Raw genomic sequence first — 26,583 nt, 5'->3', positions numbered from 1 at the left:
CTTCCTTTTCCCCACTTATTGATGCATGTACTGTACTGCAATCGTCATATACGTGCATACCTGATGTAAATATGGCATTTGTAACAGGCTCTATAGTCTCCCCGCTTGCGCACAGATTCGGTACAGGTAGGGAGCCGGTATTGCTGTTCAGGACGTGCTGACAGGCGCATGTGTGAGCTGCTGTTTGCCTATTGGGCGACATGTACTTACTCGCGAGTGTACTTAAAGTGAGTGTCCTTAAAGCAGGGTATGCCTGTAGTTATGCATTGGGTAATTCAAGAGGACTAATTTTGAAGATGAAACGTTGTGCAATGTATTCTCTTACTATATTTAAATATTGTATAGGGTGTTTCCACTATGGCATCTCTAAAACCATAATGCTAAATATATATTTTTTTTTTATCAGTTTACCTGAGGTTTTCCTTCACTAACCAAACCTAACTGACTTTACTGACAGCAGTAAAAAATGAATTGCCTTTCATGCATACAGTATCTGTATATACTGAAATGTAACAATCCTGTGATATAGTTTTTTTTAAAATCAACTAATGCAGCGGTGCGCAAACTGGGGGGCGCGAGACTGAGTGCGGGGGGGGGGGGGGCACTGGGTTTACAGAGGCTCTGCGCGCTTTCTGAAAGCACTTAGCCGGGGGAGCTGCAGGGCCTCTGTAAACCTAACTTACTTTGACTCTGGTGGCTTCTCACACATCTCGTCATGGCAACGCGGCGAGGTCATGTGATGTCACGTTGCTATGTCAATGTGATGTCATGACGCCGGAGCGGGGGTGAGGGGACCGCCGGCAGGGGGGTGCAGGGAAAAAAGTTTCCACCCCCCTGAACTAATGTGTGGTGTAAGCAATTGGCCTGAATGTATGTAAGTGCCTGCCCTAAGAGCAAGGCAAGACATGTTTGGGTATGCAGCAAAAATGTAGACAACAATGTTTGAATGGATGCCAATAAATTAGGTGTTTTAAATAGTTATCCTGTTCCCTGAACTGCTTTTAAAACAGAACAGTGTGCAGTTTTCTTGAAAAATTGGTGTTTTGCCAATATTCAGTCAATGTACAGTACTTCTGGGCAGGACACATTTCTACATCTTCATCTTTTCAGTTATTCCCATTGGAGATGAGTGAAACCTTTATCCTAGTTCACGATTGTAATGAAGTGTGGAGTTTAACGGGAAAAAAGTCTTAAAAGTCAATTTCCCATAAAAAAACAACACATTTTGTTAAATCTGGCAAATTTCACTTCAACCTTCTCAGTTAATTTGTTGTTTCAATTTTGAAAAACACTAACAAATATTTGTTTAGGTGGTTAACATGAAAAAAATAAATAAAAAAACATTGGAAAGCTAATGTTTATTCCCTAAAAGAATTGAATTTTCAAAGCAAGCTATTCCAAGTTCATATGCATGTCCCATTGTGCCTTAATGTGTAACTTAACAAATTAGTAATTTACTAGTCACCGAGAAGTCCAGATACACGGGACCTAGTATATCAGGGCCAAAGTCTTATTGTTGCAATGCGTATTGAAGTGGAGAAGTAGTTGAGATGTTCTGAATGGCAACATTTAGGTAAATGGGAAGAAAAGAAACTAAAATGGGGGTACATACAGGTTAGGCCTGAAAAGAGAGCCTTCCCTAGGAATAGAGATTGTTGAAATTGAGGAGGGGAGGGTGTGGGATGCTGCAGCGGCAAGAGGAAGTGATAAGTGGTAGCTGGAGGCCTAATTGAAGCAATTGGTGGAGGGCCAAAGCCCCAGCTAGAAGCTACATACATACCATACAGCACAAGCCGTTAAGACTTTAATGGGTTAATTCCTCAAAACAAAGATATTGGGTCTTCTCAGAAGGGTACTGGCCAATCTTAGCCAATGGGAGCGTCTTCAGGCTGCGCTATAAATATAGTTTTTGGGCAAGCAGTGGTGCCCAGGTTCACTGCCAGGATGCAGCCAGGCTGTGGGACATATATTATTGCTAGAACTGGAGGCTATAGACAGGGCCTCAGACAGCTTTTCTGGGGCCCGGACTAAAGTTTCACTGAAGCCCCCCACCCACGTGGCGGCGGCGGCCTTGCAAGAACCATCCCCCCTCCTTTCTCAGAAACCTCCTCACTCTCACCCCCCTCTTATACCCCACATGACCTTTTCCTCCCCACGCCTCTCCCAACCTGTCCCTCCCCCCAGGTTTTTCTCCCCCCTCCTCACTCTCAATGATCCCCCAACCCCAATATACATATAAACACAAATAACCCCCCTCCCCACACACACAAATAAACCCCCTCCTCCCCTACACACACACACACAAATAACCCCCCTCCTCCCCTACACACACACACACAAATAACCCTCCTCCTCCCCTACACACACACACAAATAAGCCCCCCTCCACACACAAACACACACACAAATAAGTTCCCCTCCATACATGCACACACACACACACACACACACACACACACACACACACACACACACACACACACACACACACACACACACACACACACACACACACACACACACACACACACACACAAATGTATTTCTCCCCCCTCCTCACTCTCAATAATCCCACTCCCCAATATACATATAAACACAAATAACCCCCCTCCACACACACAAATAAACCCCATTCCACACACCCACATGATCTTTTCCTCCCCATGCCTCTCCCAACCTGTCCCTCCCCCCATGTATTTCTCCCCCCTCCTCACTCTCAATAACCCCCCTCCCCAATATACATATATACACAAATAACCCCCCTCCCCACGCACACAAATAAGCCCCCTTCCACACACACACACACACACACACACACACACACACACACACACACACACACACACACACATACAAGCCCCCCTCCACACACACAAATAAGTCCCCCTCCACACATGCGCGTGCACACACACACACACACACACACACACACGCACAAATAAGCCCCCGACACACAAATAAGCCCCCCTCCACACACACACACACACACACACAAATTAGCCCTCTCCACACACAACACACAAATAAGCCCCCCATCACACACACAAATAAGCCCCCCTCCATGGACATACACACAAGTCCCCCTCCACACGAACACACACACAAATAAGCCCTCCGCCCCACAAACACACACAAATAAGCCCCCCTCCATGGACATACACATAAGCCCCCTCCACACGGACACACACACAAATAAGCCCCCCGCCCCACAAACACACACAAATAAGCCCCCTTCACCCCTTGGGGAGGGAAAGGGGCCTGGCAGGCTGGTATAAGGGGGGCCTCGGGAACGTGGGCTTACCTGGGCCCTTGGATGGGCCTGCTGGATCGTCATGGCCAGCACAAGGCAAAGCCCAGCAAGCCCACCGAGGCCCGGCAATGAAGCTGGGGAAGGGAGGGACAGAGGGTGGGCTCAGCAAAGGAGAGGGCACTTCTGTCCAGAAGGAGGGAAGCAGCAGCCAGAAAAGCAGAGGGCCCGGCAGGCAGGAAAGGGGAGGGAAGCGGCAGCCAAGAAAGGGGAGGGCTGGACTTGCTTGCAGAGAGTGTAGGGTTGCCAACAGGGAGGTCAAGGCCCCTTGACTGGTGGGGCCCACGACAGCAGTACCAGCTGCTCCCCCCCCCCCCTCCAGTCAGCAGCCCTGGCTAAAGGAGTGCTAGGGAGCTGATGAGCTACAACCTTGGGACAATCAGTAATTCAGCCCCCAAGATTGTGGGCCTCGGGTACTATGCACCAAGACCCTAGGAAGTCATCCTAATCATCCCAAGGACTGTACCCCTGGACTGCCAGACCTGCCTAACTCTGTTAGTAAATAAATCTTCACATTGTTAACTTGAAGTTGTTGTGCAGTCAATCCACATCACACCTGAATTCTGAACAAGTAGCGGTACTGACACCCTAATATTCACAATTAGGCTACATATATATCATAGGTGAGAAACATTTTCAAATGTGTCTTTAAATTACATTCAAGTTGCTTAATACCTTCATCTCACTAATCACTTCAAGATTTTTCATACGGCAACAAAAATACACTTAAAATAATGTTTTGTTTGTCCACAGCGAGAGCTACTTGGGCTGTATTGAGGGCTAGGAGTTATGGAGGCAATAAACCTGAAAATCATAGCTACAATAGACCTAGCAAGTCAGGGATACACAAACCTCTGACCTATATTTCTGAAAGGCATGCATTAAAAATGTGCTCATTAAATATTAATAACTGTGTAGCGAATATATAAAACAGATATGATGCCAAAAAATGCTTCTCACCCATGTGTTTCATGAGAATTGGATGGGTCAGACAGGTCCCATATTTCTCGACTAGCATAGGGTTTATGCAGGTATTTCAGAATATCTCTGCATATCTGTGGCTAGATTTATGCATGTATGTACGTACAGTATGTCTTTATTTATATAGCATACAGAACACCTACAAGCTCAAATTGAACCCCCAAAATACCCACAACATATATATAAGCATATAGGTTTCACAGAGGAGTGCTACTGAGCATGGCAATTTACCGTATATAAGTTTCTCTGGATGTGCACTGAGCTTTGTCTGTGTTTTATGTTATGTCTCTGGTTTTAAATTTATTTATATAGCGCCATTAATACATAGTGCTTCGCAGTAGTAATACACATGACAATCATATAAATAACAAATAATACAAATAACAGATCATGGGAATAAGTGCTTCAGATAAATGTAACATTGTGGAAGAGGCGTCCATGCTCAGAGAAGCTTACAATCAAATTATGCAGATATCTCTGTATGACTGTGCGTCAAATAACCTGGATTTATATTTTCTATAACTCTGAAGACATTAGATCACAATTAATTTTATATGAGGATGTTATTTTTAACAAGATAGACAGTTTTGTTAATATATTTCATAACTTAATTCACACCACTGTCTGTTGTTTGCCTGGACATACAGTAGCTAGGGACTTGAAAGCTGCTTTTGCCAGAAATGTTCAACTGCGTCACTACCCAGAATTCTTGTCTGCAGCTTAACCACTGCACTGAAAATGGGGCGAGTGAAGCAGTATTTTATCTTTGCAGAACATCCCAATGGGAGTTACAGTACGGTAGTGTTCAATGACGTATAAGTATTATTTCTGTATTTTGTCTGAAAACATTCCTTTGTTTTTATTTACATTATGTACAGGTTACTTTGATCCTTGTCTGTTCTATTCCTGTGATAAATCATCAGATTTGTTCTCACACACATCTCAACATTAATTTTTGTAAGGATATGCTGAATGATAAGATGATAAGGCAGCGAGTTACCACGATAAACTGGGAAAATAAATTAACAAACAAAAAGTTATACTTATTTCATATTTGTTAAGGCACCGCAATTATTCCGTTTTACCCAATTAACTGCTGTTGCTTCCATTTGGCCTTACATGAGTCTGCACTGCCAAGATCAGTAATTAGAGACAATCAAAGGTAAAAAAAACTTTTAAATAAAATATTAATAGCCAAACCAGTTTGCTTCAAGAGTAAATTATAGAAGATCTATCAATTGGGCACTAAATTAGTTTGATTACCTTTAACCTTTTCATTGCCTGTAAGACATACTGTAGCTGGTACTGCATGGATCCCACAGTAGCATGACAAGGGGGAGATACTGCATTTAAATAAAAAAAATTCCGCATTCCCAAACAATGTAAACTTTTTGAAAATTTTTTTAGTGAAAAACTCGAAATTAAGGAGCAAATCTGTGAAGCAAATTTTCAGACAATCACAACTCTTAAAAGGAATCTCCATACAAGTCTATACATTTGCTAGAGACCAAAGAAGGAATGAGTTAAAGAGTAACAATATGAACCAACCCCATCTCTATGGCCGCTAACCAATAAGATGTGAAGCCACTTGCCTGGGCTAGAGAAGAAAAAACTATAATAAGGCACAAAAGCGCCCTAAGTCACTTCTTGTTTACTTACCAGCGGGGAAAGTGTATGTGTTACCATTCCCCTCTGTGTTGTCTGTCATCTTAAGTAAATGATAGTGCACTATACTCTCTGCATTTGTGTTCTTTTCTTCATATGACGGTCTACAAAGAGTCTGCTGACCTGGAGAAGCCTCTACTTCGAGTTACAGTATTATGTGTTTTTCAGTGCTAATTAACACTGGGATCATTTGCACATATTAACTGTTTTATCACTTTGCGCCACGAACACTGTTTTGTTTAGGTTGTGCTAGAGAAGAGTTCATCTCCATTCACATGAATGGGACTCAAATCTTCTTCAGCACAGGTAAGGACCAATTAGTTCTATAAAACTACATGTTCAGTTTACATGTCCATGAAATGTCTGTAAATGGAATGTATAACCTCTGTTCATTTCATGTAACCACGTATTGTCACCATACGGCTGCGGCCACGCTGGCACTGACCGCGCTCATGCTTGAGAGCGATGACGTCACCAGCTCTCAAAGCATGAGCGCTCGACTGTCCTGGCTATATCGCAAGCGCACACGGGGGGAGGGTTGCAGGCAAGCTGAGCACGCTCGAAAGTCAGTTTTTTTTGTTTGTCTAAGCGCCGAGCATGGGTGAGTGTGCATGCCCGCACACGAGCGCGTGAACCGTGTGAGCGGGGACTTGCATAGATATATGTAAGTAAAAGCGGCAAGCACTACCCGCTCAGCGCTAGCGGGGACGCAGCCTTAGGCCGAGTCCATAAAAGGACAGGCCGCGTTGAGCCGTGCGAACGCTCAGCGCTGAGCCCCTGCATCCTCAATGAGGATGCCTTGAGAGGGGGCTCACGCGAGAGTCCGCAGGCGTGCTGAGGCTTTGGAATTTTCAGCCGACAGCCAAGCTGTTTTTCAGCGCGCTGTCGGCTGAAAACATCCAATCAGTGCGGAGCTGCGTCAACGTCACGGCGCCGTGACGTCGGCGTCGGTGCGTCATGGGCGATTGGCCCAGCGACTTCACTGCCTTGCCTCCCTCAGTCTCCCCCGCCTCCGATCGCGCCCGCTGGCTCGCCTGCATGGGCATGAAATCGTGCAAATTTCAGCAGGCGAGCCTCAGCGTCAGCGCGGCTCAGCTCAACACTCTATGGCCCCAGCCTTAGGCTGAGTCTCCGATGGCGTTGAGCGCGCTCATGCTTTGAGAGCGCTTCAAGCATGAGCGCCAGGTGTCCTGCATTTACGCGTGCATGGGGGGCGTTGCGGGTAGTTGAGCACACTGGAAAGTTAGATTTTTTTGTTTACCTAAGTGGGAGAGCTTGTGTGCCCGCGCACGAACGCGCGTGCACAGCGTGAGCAGGGACGTACATATATCTATATATGTAAGTAACCACCGCAAGTGCCGCCCGCTCAGCGCTAGCGGGGAATCTGTGCCCAGGACATACTTGAAAACAAGAGGTAACTCTCAATCTATTACCTTCTGGTAAAATATTTTTATAAATAAATATGTCCTGAAGTTATCTTCCCCGTGCTCAGAGAGTATTAATTCCCTTTCAAATGAATAAAGCTTAAATCTTTGCAAGGAATAGGAAGTTGTCTTAATAGTATGTTTAATAGATAGAGGTCTATTCCATATTGTGAGACACAGGTTAATTCAGATTGAACCATTTACAGTACATCTGAATGGGGGTTCCTGCATTGTTAACTAGTACAGCTGCAGCGGTCATTATTCAAACAAATCAGCGTTGTTTACACCGGAATACCGATGTCATGACGCGGGATGTCTTCCAACCTTACCGCCTTAAGACGCGAGTGCGGCAAGTGCAGAAAATGGCATTTTAGAGTTCTGGTTTTAAACACCATAAATTGACACCGTAGCACAGTAGCACAGTACTGTACACATTACAATTCATTCATTTCATTGCACCCAAAGAAACAGAATCCATAAAATTCAAACAAAGCAACCGCGATAAGAGCGGGTGCCGGGGCCATTGGCCGCGTCCATGCTGCGTGGAGTACAGCAGCAAACACGAAATAGGCGTCGTGATTTGTTTGAATAACGGCCACTGCAGCTGTATATGTACACCGCACTTCTCAATTTATTACATATGGGGTATGCAGTATTACTCTCACCCTGTCTCCTCTAATTTACTAATGTTACTTCTGCCTCTGCCCCTCTCACGGTGGCCTTTGTTAAATAGGCAGTGAAGTCAACTTCCAGTTGCTTGAGAAGGGTGAAGCTCTTAATTTGAATGGATCTGAAACATTTCCAAACAAGGGGGAAGATGGCACCACAGCATATAGAATATGTAATAAAATGTGAGTTTCTCTATTTCTCCCCTTTCTTTTGTTCCAGTGAATGGTCAGTGTGCGCACAAAACTGCACGTACTATTTGTCGAATCCAGTCCCAGCCTTCTGCTATCTTTTCTTCTGTCTCTGCTTTCCGTCTACTCACAAACCCCCACCCTCTCTTTGTCTTTGCTACAACATGCAATCTACTTTTCTCCACTGTTGCTTCATGCTCCGTTTTGCCTTTTTGAGTGTTTGTTTTATATTATTTTTTTTGTTGTTTTTATCCTATCCTTTTCCTCCCTGTTTGACCATTTCTCTATTGTCACCCGGACTCGTCGTTTCTGCACTCTACAACATCTTGCTTTTTTCCCCTTGCATTGATTCTTTCACGGTGGCACACGTGTTTGTTTGTTGTTAGGTTTCTGCCCGTGCTTTCTTTCTGCGCCTTTATCCTTCTCTTCAAAATCATCATCACCTCTTTTTCTAGTTATAGTCCGATTGACGTCATAGACACAGACCAGCATACTATTTCTGTGGCTGTTCGGTATCTTGTCAATGTGTACAGATCATCTCCTGTAACTCTTAAAACATGCACATCCATTATCCCTTAATCTGTTCAGTGCTGAAGGTGTTTGAAGCCACATGTGCTTAAGATGTTGTCAAGGGTTTGGGGCCAATAGTGTTCAAGTCACAGTAAAGATAAACATTCTTGAAAGAAACTTGGGTAAATCCTACATTTGTTTTTAATGATTTCCTTTTTTATGAGCAATTCACTAAATAGTAGACTGCAGCCTAACCTACCCATGGTTTATTTAAATTGTTAGCATGGCAACTTATTCATCATTTACCTTACACAAGCTAAAATGCCATTATGTTCACTACCCTTATTTTCTTCTCACAGGCATAGAAGCATTGGCAAATGTGCTGTACAAATTTAATTTAAGTAAGAGGAAGATGCAGAGGAATATATATATATATATATATATATATATATATATATATATATATATATATATATATATATATATATATATACACACAGTATATATATATTCCTCTGCATTTTAATTAAATTTTATATATATATATATACAGTATATATATATATATATATATATAGAGAGAGAGAGAGAGAGAGAGAGAGAGAGAGAGAGAGAGAGAGAGAGAGAGAGAGAGAGATAGAGAGATAGAGAGTGATAGAGAAAGAGAGAGATTGAGAGGGAGAGGGAGAGGGAGAGAGAGACACACAGAGAGAGACACACACACACACACACACACACATATAAACACATACTTTAACATTTGAGGTAATCCCCTGTGCACAGTATAAAAGCTAGGTATAATATGGCACATCATTTTAGAAAGAGGTTTAATTAATTTGTGACTACAGCATAATACTGCTCAGCACTATATCCATTTAGTGCAATGTTACGAAACACAGTCAGTAAAGGCAACAGAAACTATTAGGGGAAAACTAATAGACCAGTTCTCTAAGGGTTAATTAAGAATGCGCCTCAATGGAATCAAGAGGACCAGGAATTGTTTACTGCAAGAGTTTTCATGCAAACTATAGTGTTTCGCTTGGACTCTAATTGTGCCTGATGGACCCATTACTTTGTAATCAGAGCAGCTCCCTAGCTGGATCTCAAGAGGTTAATTAAATGAATGAGGTAGTGCCCAAATCTAACAAACAGACAGGAGGACCACCTGAATGTTTTCACCAGCCCTATAGGGAAACAATTGTTACTATGAACAATCAGGTTGCTTGGCAGTGGTGTCCTTTACCTCTTGAGTTTATTAGGTTACTACAGTATACCAAGACATCCAGGATGATCCATCATGGTTCCTCATCAATAAGTTGGCCTTGCAGCCGCACACATAGGACTTCATAAGGAGCTGGAAACCTAAACTGCTCTTAGCTCTTCTCCTGAAAGGCTGCTGTCTGTGCAAGGTTAAATGAACAGCAAAGGAAATGTTTGTGTCTTCCTCTTCAGATGTAAGGCTTTTAGAGACAGACAGGCAGTCACTAACTGCTATGCACATTGCAACATGAGCACACCAAGCCCAGCCAGGAAGAGATCAATGATTGGTAAGGGATTTCAATATTTTGATCATATTGCATTGCTGCTGGTAACAAGGATGCTGCTGACTGAGATCTTGTATTTTGTGTCTGTTTCTGTTTTCATTCGGATAGATTATGAGATTGGTGCCTGGTTTTCTTGCCCTTTTGTAAAGGATGAAATACTGTAGACAGTGCTAAAAGGATTTAATGAAATAATGCACTAAGAATGACATGCTAGGAATGGGTTAGCAGGCTGGGAGCTAGTGAGTTTTACATTAGGATTTAATGCATTTGTATTCAGGTTGCTTTTTAGAGAAGCCACCTGTGGTTTTACTTTGAAAACCTGTGTGTATTCTAGCAATTTAAATTTTAGAAATAGTAATTTTCCCTCTGTTCACACGCTGACAAGATTTCAGAAATACCCCTTTACATGGAAGGAGAGTGGCAGGTTTTTTTTTTCTTCTTTTGTACGGTAGCAAAAAAGCTGAAGATACTGTGTAGCATCATGGTGGAGATTTAGATGAAAACATGTGACTTTGGTTTGCAAAATACAGGTATCAGTGTCCCATAGGAAACAAAAGCATTCACAATAACGGAGCAATGTACTGTTTATGAATGTGCAATATTGTTGTGGAAATAAGAGTCAATGCTGTTGAATATAGAGGAAATGCTTGTGGTAACAATGTAATAATGCTATAGCACTTGGTGCATTGCTAGGACCGCATTTAACTGAAGAACTTTACAGGCATAGTCCTTGCATTGTACCAGTGGGCCTTACCCTTGACGATCATGTGCATATTTATGTTGATTTTCCTTCACCAATTTACTTGTTCCTTTCAAAGTATTATATGAGGGAATGAATTTACATTCTTAATTAGTGGCCTTCTTTAGTTTTCATATTACATGTTAAACTTTCCTCCAAAATGTGCCTGTTAGGGTGAGTGATACTGTAGGTGATTATTGGTTGGCGCATAAAACATGGCAGCTGTTAAATAGATGTGAAAGATATGCAACACCATTGCAAGACATAGCCCTGGTGAACAGCGGGCCTTACTTAACATGTTGTACAGATGCTCAACCCGTGGCAAAGAGGTTAGTCCCATTCATTTGAATGGAGTGAACTCCTTTCTAGCACTGGGGAGCAGCTTCACAACGTATTGAATAGCGGCCAATGAGAGGTACAGTTGTTGCAGCCCCGGAGGGCCAGGACCCGTGGTGTACCAGATACATAAAAAGTGCACTGAAGAGGGCAGCTGTATTATTTGGTGGATGGACCTTGTTTTTTTAAGTTCTTTTTCAACGTTGGAAAAACTGGGTAAATTCAGATAACTGCTCAAGAGATGGCTCATGTTAAGGGACCAGTGATGTCGTTTTATTTGTTCATACTTGTTTTATTTGTACGTATGTATTTAAAGCACTTGTACACGGCTGTTACTTAAGAAATGTCCTAAAGCCATATTAAAATATCTCAAGTTAAAGTGCTATATGTGGGTTTCCAATGACAAATAATGATGCTTTCTAAACTCAACTTGCTAATTACCGTATTAGTACTGCACACAAAAAAATGATGCAAATTATCCTCTTGTTCCTATTCAATAGTATCACTGGGGAATAGCGGTTAGGGCTGCAGTGACATCACTAATTAAAGATAAATCTGCTATGTGTTAGGATTTATTGACATTTGGAATCAGTGATGCATAATGAGTTCTGCAATTACCTTATGCTTTTTATTTTAGAATAATATTCTGTAATCCATTTATTTAGAATTTTGTGATCGTTAAGGTCTGCGAGATTTGTCAACAATAAATCGCTGTTAGACTTTAAGTTTTTCAGAGATACTGTGATCAAAAGATGTCAGCCTCAAACTGGCAGCCATTTCTTTTATAAACATTATGCTGACGATCAAATGTTATGGAGCATTTTGCTTCCAAGAATACAGAGATTAAAAATAAAAACCTGAAAATGATATTTTCAACCAAAAATTACACTAGTTAAATAATATTAAGGATGTAAACATATATATTTATTTTTATTTTTTGGTAAACAGATACAGTAGATTAATGGTAACTAAGAATAGCTCTTAGATGTGATGGGTTCAGTAACGCCATATTAACGACCACATCACTTTGGTATACATATCCACTCAGTCAGTAGTACCCAACTTAAAAAATACTACCATAGCAAACCTTAAGCCTCGAAATGCTCAGCACCAAATGTGTATAATGTAGAATTCTTGACATACCCAATTTGTAAGGAGATCAGATGGTAATGGAATCAAACAAGGGGAAAAGTACATAAAGTATCATTTTATTTTCTATTGTCCCTTCTCCAGACAATTTCTGTGCAATAGTAAGTGTATAATTGTAGACTATAAACTGTATATATACCTTTTTTATACAGGGATAATAAACACAAAAACGTGGCTACAGAAATAGAGAGACGAGTGAACCTGCAGAGATTTGCTTCCACACTGTTTCAATCAAACTTCCGAAAAAGTTTGAAAAAGCTGAACCTTGTGTTCATATAAAACAGGTCAAACTGTTAAAAATCTGCTATTTCCCTTTTTTAGAGTGGCGAAACATCAGCCCTGTGACACATATATATATATATATATATATAAAGGAGAAAAGCGCACGGCCCATAGTGTAATAATGTTTGTATATTTAATAAAAAATAGGGAAAGGGGGTGGAAAAAGGCACACTCACAAACAAATCAAATATAAAAGTATGTCGTGAACACAATGTCACCGCTTGCTGGAACGGATATTTTCACTGAATCCTCCTTTGATAATGCAGGGAATGGAGTCAGCCGTCCACATGCAGACATAGAAGATGAAGCGCCAATGGTATTGCGTGGAACCTCCGTTTCTTAGGTCCCGACAGTCTGAGGCACAATGACTCACTGACACCCCAGCCAATTACAGCAGGGACAAGGTTTGGCCAGATTCCTGTCCCACCAGAGTGACGTTATGTTGCTGCTTAATGACGTCCTGATACGTTTCGTCTCATACCGAGACTTTCTCAAAGGCACACAATGAATGCAGTACTCGCGGTGGATTAAATAGCAACACAAATTTAGTATTCTGTGAAAATATCCGTTCTAGCAGGCGGTGACATTGTGTTCACAACATGTTTTATATTGATTTGTTTGTGAGTGGGCCTTTTTCCACCCCCTTCCCTATTTTTTATTAAATGTACAAACATCATTACACTATAGGCCGTGCGTTTTTCTCCTTTTTTCTTTTTAAGATTCCTATTGGAGGTGGTTCTCCCGTTTGGAAAAGCAGCCTATACCCGGATTTGGAGACTACCTTTATTCTGTTGGGGACTTTAAAGGGACTAGTATTGGTTCTCTATTTTTTTGTTTGTTTGTGTTATTATAGGTTCTATTGACATAATAGGTTTGTAAATTATATTTGATTGTTCAATGAGTATTGTGATATTCAGTGGAATATTTGCATTATACAGTAAGAAGCGCAGCTTTCTTTTCAATATATATATATACTGTATATATATATATATTTATAATGAATAGACGATACCGTTCTGTGGCTAAAGAAATGCTTTTATTTATGCGAGCATTCGAGATACACTGATCTCTTCTTCAGGCGGTGTTACAATGAATAAAGCAAGCAAGGGTTTTACGTATAAACAGTGTCTCCTGGAATGTTATCTGTGCTTATCCCTCCCTGTGTGTAGATGCGATTTATGACTTGAGTTGTTAAATATTAAATATATATACATGAGAGACCTCAACAGGATAATTAAAACACTCCCGATCCACACAAGAGAACAAATTCTGGACCTGATACCAGCTAACCCAAAACACACGCACATTCTACAACACCTCAAGTCATAAATCTCTCTCTTGTCACCCCGGACCTACATCTGGTAGCTATATATATATGAAGCTAGTGCATCACTCATTATTAGCCTTTGAGAAAGTCTCACGCAGAGACGAAATGCGTTAGGACGACACAGCGCCACTACGTCATCACTGGTGGACCGGAAGCTGTCCGGTCCGGACCCCCGCTGTCTTTGGCTGTCAGTATGTAGAGCACATGGTTTCCTGCCTGTCTCTTGGACTATCACCTAACAGGGAGTCTCTCCGTCGATACAGCCCAAGACAGAGTGAGGCAGATTTGGTATCTATACCGTGGACTACCCGGATGATCTACTTGGACCTCTGCCAGCGACGATGATATATATCACTATATGCTCTTAAATCTATGACCCTTGTGAGTGAGCCTATTCCCCTTTATTTTTAAATATTAAATGTGAAACAATATCACGCTATGGGCCGTGCGCTTTCTTCTTTTTCTTTATATATATATATAACTCTGCCTTTCACCATTATCACCTAGCATACCGTGCTTCCACTGCAACAAAGGATTCTGAGAAATAATGTGCAATGAGAACACTGTTTGCCTGAAATCCATTTTTACTTGGAACCCTTATAAGCTAATAATTGCTGTTAACAGCTTTTAAGCACAGCATGGTAATCAGATGCAAAGCCATAGAAACCACTCACCGACATGTTTCAACCTTAATGGGTTTCATCAGTGTGAGATTAGTTGTAATGGCTTTGCCATTTTCAAGGCTGTAGGATTTACCATCACATTTTAAGTTAGGGTGGGTGAAAAAGGCAACAAGAAACCAAGGCAATAATGGTGAAAAGCAGGGTTGCAGACCTGTCTAAGACATGTGAATGTGCTCACAAGTAATATATATATTATATATATATATATATATATATATATATATATATATATATATATATATATAATATTGATGTTGAGGTATCAGTACCGGGTTAGCAAAGCGGTTGCTTCTTCAAGCACAGGGATTTTTCTTCATGACCCTGGGAGCTGCAGGGAACGCCTCCTCCCCACACCAGCCTCATTAAGCTTTTTTCCACCTGGTTTCTTAGGCCCCGTTCACACTGCGTACTTCACGACGTGCGCACGCGTTCGTCACCAACCCCTGGCGGCCAATGGTAGTGTTCACTCTTGAAACTACCATTGGCTGCAAAGCACGGCGTCCACGCTGCTTCAGTCGCGGGAGTCTTTTGAAAGTGTGATTCCTGCCTGCAGCAGCATGACGTCAGTTTCAGCAGCCAATCAATGCATTGGCTCCTGAAAGTGAACAGAGACTCAGCAGCTCCCTGCTCCAGCCACACACACGCGTTTTTCTTTTTATGTTTATGTTTTATGTTTACACAACCGCCCCCCCCCCCCACCCACCCGCTCTTCACTCTCCGGCCCCCACTCTCCAGCCTCCGCACCCCGCTCTCTGGCCCTCACTCTCGGCCTCAGCCTCTCTGCAGTATAATAATAAAAAAAGGGGGAGGAAGGGGGGGACGGGGGACACCAGGGGAACGGGGGACGGCACCCGCAACTGTCTGCCATGAAAACTCCCCCCGCCCGCTCCCGCATCATTCTGTCTGCTGGGAATGATCACACATCGCCCATCAGACAGAGGTGGACATGCGGACTCGTGCATACAGCGTCGCGAAGTGCGCTGTGTGAACGGGGCCTTAAAGGTGCCTGATTGCAGCACTTTGCTTGCATACTTGGTCTGCATGGAAATCTGTCCCGGATTCTCAAATCCTGGTTTTGATGTCTCATTATTTGCCCCCAGCCGTGTTCTTTCCAGCTGGGACTCTGCCAAACTGATAGATAAATGTCTACTAAGATGAAAGACTCCATTGTTTGCTAATATCTAGTGAGGTCCAGCAACATAGCAGTCTTGTATACATAGTAAGGTTTTGTGTGTTGTGACGACTATACTGTAGGTTTCATTTTTCTCTACAAAAGGGAAATTGGGAGGTATAAGTAATGGGGAGTACTAAAGTGGTCAGCCATGTTCAGTAGGCTTATCTTGCATATTTAATCTAATTAATAAACCCATGATTACTGTATACTTTTTATAGTGTAATGTATTCAAAGTGCTTATTTCCTTAAAGTGTGCAGTAATTAAACCTTGAAAAGAACAGATACTAAAGACATACTAACATCTTGAAGGAGAATGCTTTATCAATATGTTAGTTTTAGGCCAGTTTGTAAAGGGTAATTATCACCGGTACATGTAATATACTATAATTACATATTATCATACACAGTGCAATGCAGTTGTTTTCTGTGTAAATCTAAAATTATCTACAGTGTAAATACACTGTCGTAAACATGTTACACTTATAAATACATAATGGCTATATCTTTTTAAAGGATATTTCTAAAATATCTGTTTATTTTCCTAAACTAACTGAGAAAAGTCTTGTTCATGTCTCATAAGATTCTCCTAAAGAAGAAAACTTCAAAAGAAACTGAAGTAGGCAGCATAAAATTCCCCAGTGCATTTTATCAGTACAGAGTTGTTTTTCCTACTGACGCTATCAAGAAAGGAAAGGGCAACACTTATTTTGAAAATTCTCTTTCATGTTCCCTGATGCATTTTGCAAACTCTGTTAGATGATCCTATCAGCCGCATTTCTTTTTGATAAACAGGTTGGAAAGTCCATGAATTTTGTAGCCAGGGCTATCAGGCATCTACCTGTACTACAGGTAATTTAGGGTCTAGTTTCAGGGTCATTTGCTGCACTTTCTAAATGTTTTAAAACAGTTTTTATTATGTTTCTGCTCAAAGTAGTTAGACACTACAGAACACATGTAAAACTCTGACTATGAAATGAGTGAATGTTACACTTGGAACAGGCTAATTCAATATGCTGTAAAGTCTTCTCTCCATATCATTGAAATGAATGAAGTATGTGCCTTCCTGATATGAAGAAGCAGCTTCTATTAGGTACTGTGAAGTCGAACAGAGTATATTTTTAGGGTACAAAAGAATGTTCCTGATGTTACTTACATTTATAATAAAAAAGGTTAGGCTCAATTCATATTGTACTTCACAAAACCACAGCAGCATTTAGCATTAATTATAGAACGCAGGTCAGTACTGTTCAATAGAACAGCGCTAGGTCAACAATACCACAGAACTATAGACATGGAGGTGCCACTGCCAAAGTTCCTATAGCAAGCATTCGAATAGTCCACTGACTACATACAAATAGCATGCAAAATTATATTGCAATGCACTGTTACATCGATCACATAATCACAGAGAAGCTCATCTCTGATAGGAAGCAGACCCACAGGGCTGAGGTAGGGGGATATGATCATCCACCAGAGCCACAGTACAGAGTCCTGTTAGAGTAGTCATAGTTGGGAACCCGGCAGAGGTCAAGGCAGGCGGCAAAGTTGCAAAGTCAGGATACTGGCGTCAAGGCAGGCAGCAAAGGAGCGGTGGTCGGGGTCCCAGGCTGTGGTCGGTAACAGGGAATCTAGGAGAACAGGAGCGAAGGCACAGGAACTAAACTTAAGGAGGCCAGGAACACATGGGATAGAATACCATGCTCGCATAGGGGCTGGGAGTCACTGCCTGTCATTTAAGCCCTGGAACAGGTGCAGCTAATTACCAAGTCCAGGAAGAGATTTGCCAGGAACCAAGATGTCCACAATAACCACCTAAGGGCAAGTTACAGCAAAACCCTGGACTTGAACACTTACAGTATGTATATATGAATACGCCAAAGATGTATGCAGTGCTTTACAAAATAGGCATTAGAATGCAGGGAAATATAATATGAAACATATAAGAAACATATAAAAGAAACAAACAATAGGACAAGTGCTCAGTGCATATTCAAATGCTAAATGACCACGCAAGACAGAAACTAAGTGTCACAAATAAATATTTACACCATATAATACACTCTGCTACCTCGTTTGGAGTACAGGCATACCCCGCTTTAAGGACACTCACTTTAAGTACACTCGCGAGTAAGTACATGTCGCCCAATAGGCAAAAGGCAGTTCACGCATGCGCCTGTCAGCACGTCCTGAACAGCAATACTCGCTCTCTACCTGTACCGAAGCTGTGCGCAAGCGGGGAGACTATAAAGCCTGTTACACATGCGTTATTTACATCAGTTATGCACGTATAGGACGATTGCAGTACAGTACGTGCATCAAAAGTGGGAAAAAGGGAGTGCTTCACTTTAAGTACATTTTCGCTTTACATACATGCTCCGGTCCCATTGCGTATGTTAATGCGGGGTATGTCTGTATAGTGGTAAACTGTCTGCAATGACATCATATTAACATTCTGCCAAGGTACCTTAGAATAATACTCTTGTTCACATAGATGATTAAAAAAAAAAACAATCTACACATGTAAGCATGTGTTTCTCTAAACACATTCACATTTCCTTGCCTTTTCCATGTAATTAGCTCACCCTGTTTCATTGAAATAATAGGCACCAATATTTCTTTAATTAGGACCCTCATCTATTACTTTAAGCCATACCCCTATGTAATTACTGATACTTAGCAAGCGAGAGGATGAATGGAAATGCTAGAGGGAGAGTGAAAGGAGCGACATTACATCTAGCACATTTAAATGCAGAGAGCATATTATCTGTTTCGGGCTGCTAGAGGGAGCTACAAATGAGGACTCAAACATAACGATAAAAAGTGAGTGTGCTGCAAAGCAGACGAGAGTGATTATCAATTATTTTCGCAGCACAACACATGAAATATAAAAGGGGAAGCTGAGAGAAAACTAAAATGCAGTGGCTAAATACTTCTCCTTTCGGGAGGTGTGGGACACACCTTTCACTAAATGAAAATAATTATGTTGGGAAAACCTCATTAATACATCCACTCTCTCCCTCCTGCATCCATTGCAGTGCTCATGCTATGTGCCATTGCTTTTGTCATGCACTGATTCGCAGCTGCTCTGCTCTAGATTTAAGACAATTAACATCAAAACAATAACTTACTGGTTTTACAATGTTTCCAAAAGATGTAGCGTTAAGGAAATTATTCCACATTGATGCAATTCATATTGATTTTGACATATAATAAAGAAAATGTTGATTTATGTGGCATTCTTGGCAATATGATGATTCCTCTGAAGCGTGAAAGAAGGAAACTTAATGAAGAAAAATACAAAGCAATACGACTTTACAAAAAATGTCATGGTCTGCAAACTCATTACAAAGCTTTGGGGATCAATCTGTCAATTAGACTAATCAGATTATAAACATCACACATTACCTGTTTTGTCTAATGTTAGATATAAGATCTGCATTGTCTGTGGCTTTTTAGACTTTGGACAGCTACTGCATTTACGGTGGGACTTGGATCTATTATTCTGGGGTACACTTTTTACAGTATGTTTATGAGAAAGGGTGCTTTAGTATTAATGTTCTTAAAGTTTGAAATGTTACCTAATGCTATTGTAGTAATAAAACAAAAATCTCAGTCAGCATCACAAGTGTTTATTTACTTATTTATTTTTTAGACATTTAAAGCAAACAAAAAGAAGAGGATAGAAAAGACACCAAACTCTATTAGAAATAAATTGAAAAAATATCGGTGCAATAATGGACTGTAAAATATACAAAGTTGGCAGTAATGATAGTACTTTAGAAAAAAAACTAACCTTGTACATTGCAAGCACCTTCACGACTTGAAGGTTTTATCTCTATTTCTGTTTGAGAGGGTTAGATAATAAAAACAAAATCCATGTGTACTATTCATGTTTGTTTTTATGTGTTTATTTGATTCACCTGCAAACTTTTATATGCCATTGGCAAACGTGTTAAAAGTGATAAGACATATTTTTCCGATAACTGCTAAAAGCCACTGCTTCTGAAACACAATAGCAGAGGTTATTACTCCTGTTGGCATGTTGAAGCAGGATATGCACAATGCACCAGCGGAACAAGTGGACATGGTCTTGAGTTAGCCACATGCGGGAAGGAGACAGGATTGACGCGCCATCGCACCAGCTGGCACGTGCCAATGTGTGCAATAACTATATATACTATATTTTTTTTTTAACAAAAGTAGGTCTTTGGATATATTGACATACAGGCGGAATTGTCTCATGTTTTCCAATTGTAAAAACATTTCTAATGCATTTTTATTATATTTTATATATATATATATATATATAATTCAGTTCTTTGTAATACTTTCTTTATTATTAGTGTAACGGATTTTCTGGCCTGGCCTGACCCACCCAATCTCACATTGCAGTGCCCCCATTACAGTGTGGTGTCTGGTGGTGCACCTGTTGGTAACAGGTCTCCTGAGTCTCCCGCATGATGTTGTGTGGGGATCGCCAACCCAGACAGGCAGCTGAGGTAGTGTGCATGAGTCCTACCTATATCCAGTGCAGCGCCTCCACCTCATCAGGATCCCTGCATCCGCATGGGGATGGTTCTGATGAGGAACTCCTTCTTGTTGATGCCTTCCCCTGCTGAGTAATTCCAGACTCACACAGTGAAGTGTCTTTATTCAAGGTCATCTTTATTGGCATGGTGGTATGGGCCAGCTGCCCCTCACAGCTATCAGCTTAGCCGCTCATTCCTTTGCTGCACTCCATCTGGAAAGTTCCTCCTTCTCCTAATGGAGTTGTTTTCCACCTCTCCCCTTAGGGAGATTCAACAGCTTCTCTGTCTCTCTGCTCAGAGCTGCACAGACTCACAGCTAGCATGAGACTACTGCAACACTGTTGCAGACCTTCACGTGCCTCTCACTGAACAGAGGCAGCACAACACAGGAAACTGAACCACTAACTTTAGGCAGTTCTGTGTCTTATATCACCTCAGGAACAGGCACATCTCTGATGTCACTAAGGGTGGACACCAAGCATGTTGTCACTTCCTTTGGGACATATGACACCTCACCAGGGTTTGAGGGCAAACCTCCATGATGACTACTGGCAATCCTGCATACTTACCAGGTTTACTGCCAGCATGAGAAAGAGATATGTACACCAATTTTACACATGGCTACATTTGCATTGTGGTTAAAAGCATCAAACATTGCTCTCGCTCTCTCTGCCATTTTAAGCATACATGCATTATATCCAGAGTGCTGTATAGAAGTATTTGACATGGTACTGCCAGTCCAACCCTGCATGAAAGGGTCTTCTTGTGTGTATGTGTAGAAAAACGATTCCTAAGAAACGGGCCATTTTACAAATACAAAAATTTATTTTGTTTGTTACAAAGATGTTATATTTCCTTGGAAAGCCTGGATTAGTTAGGATAACATTTGATTCCTAAATAATTGCATTTTTTCAGGATAGAGTAGCAATGAGATTAACCAGACATATATCATCTTGGTTTTGCTTAATCGTCTACGGCATTCATCGTTTTTAAGATGTCAAAGCTATGAAACTCTTGTTTGGTAACATAGCTTGATGAGGTTTTCTAATCACTGTTTGAAGTAGTTAGTAAATCTTATAATATCATGGTGGTTTATATTTATTTGCCTGAGCTTCAAGAAAATGTCAGCACCTCTACAGTAATATGAAATGAAAAGCAAGAAGCAGATGGATTTTCATCTAAAACCCTGGTGTGAAGGTATTTTGTTCTTCTTCTCTGTTACATGCAACTACAGCATGCACTGAAGGATTAAATGCCAGAAATGTGGATATCAAACACTGTAAAGCAACCCCATGAGCAATGCTTAGGGTTAAATCTCAGCAATAATCCATAGCAAATCAGCACGCGGCTTCCATGAATAAAAGTTAAACCACAGCTCTGTATGGATTTGTCTAGTATCATCACTGAGTTGTGTGTATATGTATATGTATATATAAATGCTTGGCGCACACAGTGTATAAAAAATATGAGAAAGTACACTTAACAAAGATATAGGTACACGCAGAGGGACAGGGAACATCAAACCAATCCAGTAGATATACAGCAACAAAAAAGGGTCTTCGTAACCCAAAGCAACCTTTGGTTTGGGACCTACACGGTCCTTTCTCAAGCTCTAGTGAACTATGCAACAGATAACCCTTATATAGGGACAGGAACATAGATGGCACCAAAACAACAATCACATAATCAAAATCAGCTCTGTAGGTAATCACAACCCTGAATGTACACATGTATACACCTAATGAGCATGCACAGTACCTACAAAACATTAAGAGCCAAGACCCATCTATACTAATCCAGACAGAGCTAGATATAACTCCATGTACTCATATGCATGGAAGTGGTGAAGCTCCGTGTCCCAATCAATGTGCCTGCATCAGTCAAATAGGTTGTGATCCCGGCCTTGCCTCCTTAGAAGACCCGCTGGCATCCTTGGGGACCCGCGTTGCTAGGACTGTCAATGCGCATGCGCAAGAGTCAAAATGTCATTGGCCAAAGTGGAGAAATAGCGCAATGACGATCCTTAAAAAATGTGAGGCCTTCTGGATACATAAATTGGGGACAATGCTTCTCCGGGGTCTCAATAGAGACTACGATCTGACGGGACTCTTTCTATTAGATTCTTTGTTACTATGGAATTTCTGTGCAGGATGTTGGTGTGATGCATCAGGGGTAGTCAGCGATGACTTTGTTGATGTGTCCTAATGTCAGTCATCACCATCTCTGCTTCCCTTTAGGTCTATACACATGTGAGATATTCTGGATTGACGTATCTGAAGGGTTCATATAGCCAAACCCTGGGGTTTTCGTTTATCTTCGTGTGTTCATGAATAGCCACACGTGTTACAATTATATATATATTTACAGTGGTTGACAAATCACCAAAAAATGTACTCGCCGAACAAAAAAAAATCTACTCGTCACCTAGTACCACACGTGTGCTGCTTGGGCCAATAGGAGCTCGCCACAATGTTAAATCCCCTCGCCCGGGGCGTGCAAATGTATAGGTTTGTCGAACACTGCATATATATATACACACACAGTATATATATTCAGTATATATTCTATATTTGCACCCTGGTTGGCTCGGCGTCTTACACTTTTTGTAAGGTGCGGAACTTTGGCCCACGGTGGTTCATTAAGGCGATCTGTCTACCAGCATCTGATCTGTTGCACTTTATTATTTCTTTTCCTTTCCCTGCCCTAATGACTTTTTACTTATTATTTTTTATTGGATGTTGGGATATTAATCCTTTTTATTTGCATGTATATGTTGATATGTATATCAATATGCTATATTTGCCTCTGCTTCTAGGCATCACACTGACAGTGCAGCAATTAGATGACCTCCCCTTTGTGTGTTTCATACTGTACTGCTTAAACAGCTGGGTGGTAACTAGGTACACTATTTGCTCTTAATGTTGGTTGGTTTGTTACCACCCAAACTGAATGAGACTGCCAGGGAATGTTGCAGCATTACTGGGAGATTGCCGCAGATTTTCAAAGGCAAGTGTTCGGATACTCGTTGCTGCATCTGTAAATGAGATTGTTGGTCAGGTATGCTGCTCCAACTGGGATATAATAATAATAATTGACCCAAGAAAAAAAATCTGGATTGAAGAGCACTCCAATACACCTTTGATAGATAATGTATAGTGCATTACTTAAAATCTTATTTTATTTGTATTACCGGTAGTATTAAAATAAAGGTGCTATATAAACTTGAACGACGAAATTCAATAATCAAAGTAAAAAGGACCAAGATCTGTAGCCAGTCCAAGTGAATGACCCCAAGTAGTGTTTAGGGTTAAATTTCCCTTGGGAGATATATGTTGCTTCAAGTGTATGTGAGATGCATACAGTGTTGTATCTGTGTAATCTAAGCCTATTCTATGCTTAGGGCCCCATCAGAAACCTACCAAGTTTGTGTTAATCCTCCCCTTGTGACCCGTATATCATGGCTTTTAAGACTAGATAGTCAATCTTATTCATAGACAACTATAGCGCTGGGTACTACTATAGGGCGAGGTACAGTGTAGATGGACTATAGTGATAAAGGTAAATATCTTCAATTCATATGAGCAACACAGTTGCAACTTTGTCTCCTAGTATGTAGAATTAGTTTAGCATACATGTCTCCCTATTAAACTAGATACTTAGTATGGCACATAGACAGACCATGAGACAGTTTTCCTATAGTTAAAAAAGTAATGGTGTAACTCCAGTTCAATCTCACTGGAATCACCATGAGGATTTACCAGGAAGATTAAAAGAAGGGAGTTGTGGTGTCTCAAACCACTCCCATCATGAACTCAGCCTTAATTAATAGTGGCTTTGGTATATGATCAGTATACTCTATGTATCTACCACTATATCATTACAGAGTTGTCAATACTGTAATGCAATTTCACTAGCTTCCTAAATAGTTTCAGTGTAAAGTTTAGCATCTGTGTGAGAATATTTGCTATATGTATATGTGATTGAGCTTCTGTATAGCGTGTACATGTAGTCTGCTGCTATAGGCACCAGAGTTAACTCAGGCAAGTGTAATAATGTGTGATTATGGCCCACTAGCTGCAGCAATATACATAATGGCGTCCATGTGCCAATACAGGCTTAATGTTTACAACTGATAGTGCCAAACTGCAGCAGCATATAGACTGACGTCCATGTACAAGTATGACTGAATTTTGATAACGCTACTGCCGATAATCATTTCCACGCATGCACGCTTTGTCAAGGCTTGTGGTAATGCACATTCCCCCTCTCCCCATGTACTTATTTCCACCTTCTCCTCCACTCTCCCTCCATCACCTCCCTCTCTCTCACTCTTCCACCTACCTCCTCTCACTCTTCCTCACTCCCTCTTAAACCCCCTCCATCCTCTCACACTCTCCCCCCTCCGCTGTCATTCAATGACACCCCTCTCACTCATTCCCGCTAACTCAATCCTCCCCTCCTCACACTCATTGCCACTCCCCTCGGCACACACACACAATTCCCCACCACACACAACCCCCCCCCCACAATAATTAACCCCTGCTTAATGAACACAATAATTACCCTCTACACAATACACTTCCCACAATACACACACAATAATACAACCCATAATACACACACAATAACCCCGGCACAATACACACACAAAAATACCCCCACCACAATACACACGCAAAAAGTCTTACCCACAATACACACAATAATACCTCCCAACACAATACACATACAATAGTACCCCTCCACACACAATAATCCCCCCCACCACACACGCACACACACACACACACACACACACACACACACACACACACACACACACACACACACACACACACACACACACACATAAACACAATGCACACAGACCGACTTCCATCAGGGGCGCCACAGGTCTCTAGTGCCACTTTGGTGCTCACGTGAATCTGGAAGAAGGCAGGCCCAGCATCTGGTGGGAGAGGGAAGCCCAGAGGGGGAGAGGCACGCTCGGAGAGGGAGGCCCGGCAGGGGAGAGGGAGGCCCGGTAGGGGAGTATGAGGCCTGCAGCAGTTGGGAAGAACTGGGGCCCAACAGCAATCAGAGACCAGCAGCTGGATGCACAAGTTTGGCCTGACCTCTGGCACCTGCCAAGTCCTCCACAGCCAACTGGCCTGGGAGTTGTCGTAGCTCTCTCCCCCCTGTGGGCGTCCCTGCTCATTTTTACATAAATATGTTGTACCTTTTTTAAAGGTTCACAGTACTACAGGGCTCTCAAGGTTGCTATTGCCTTTTTACCAAGGAAATCATGTAATATCACATATGTCTGTATACTGCTACAGTTTTATGCAGCACCTAACACCTAACTGTTGCCTTCTGGTGGAATTCAAGTTCAATTCAAGTTTTGATGGCGGTGCCATCAGTGCGACTGCACCTAGCTCCGCGCTTGCAGAGGCACCGCACTCTTCCCCACAACATTTAAACTGTGATTGTCAGGGGAAAGCACAGGACCTCTGTAAGTTCCGGCATTTCCTCCTGCTATCATGTGATGACACATCGCCATGACAAAGCAACATCACATGCCACTGCAACATCACATTACCCTGCGTTGGCATGACAACACGATGTAGCAGGAGGAGATAGCAGCTGCAGATAAGGTAAGAGGCACCACCATACTCCCACTGAACCAGGCCCTGACAAACATCCAGCCAGTGCTGAGTGGCAGGTACTCCATTTAAAGAGTGCCTTTTCTGGAAATCTCCATACCCTGTTAACTATTACTAGCACATACATATTCTGCATACTGCAGGCATGAGTTACATGTATGACAAATTCTAACTAGATGGGTGAATTTTTGGACAAAACTCGAGTACGCTGTGAAATTGCCAAGAATATGAATACTAGAAAATGCAAAAATTAGTTCAAGTTTGCATGGGGAATTTTAGTTAAAAGGCGAATGTTCGCAATCAAAAAACCCTGCTAAATTAATTGACAGATTCACCCATGTCTAATGCCAACTACCACTAGGTTGTGTTTTGGTGAAATTTTAAGACACGACAATAGTTTTATGAAGTTATACCTCTGTGGAGGAGGATGACCT

At 41.6% G+C, this 26,583-nt stretch overlaps 1 protein-coding gene across 10 annotated transcripts in view; it reads left to right on the top strand.

Annotated features, from left to right (window-relative positions):
• The window catches only part of LINGO2 (leucine rich repeat and Ig domain containing 2), a 1,433,890-nt gene that overhangs the window by 1,257,146 nt on the left and 150,161 nt on the right, over positions 1-26,583 (top strand). The window contains exon 1 of one of the 10 annotated variants that reach the window (XM_075595779.1): positions 9,545-10,291. The exons of the other annotated variants lie outside the window; for them this stretch is intronic. The gene's annotated coding sequence lies outside the window, so the exon portion shown is untranslated. Of the gene's footprint in view, positions 1-9,544; positions 10,292-26,583 lie in introns of those variants that run through there. 10 annotated transcript variants of the gene reach the window in all.

Source organism: Ascaphus truei, chromosome 1 (genome assembly GCF_040206685.1).
Source record: "Ascaphus truei isolate aAscTru1 chromosome 1, aAscTru1.hap1, whole genome shotgun sequence".
NCBI classification, from domain to species: Eukaryota; Metazoa; Chordata; class Amphibia; order Anura; family Ascaphidae; genus Ascaphus; species Ascaphus truei.
This window is presented reverse-complemented; position numbering and strand designations above follow the sequence as displayed.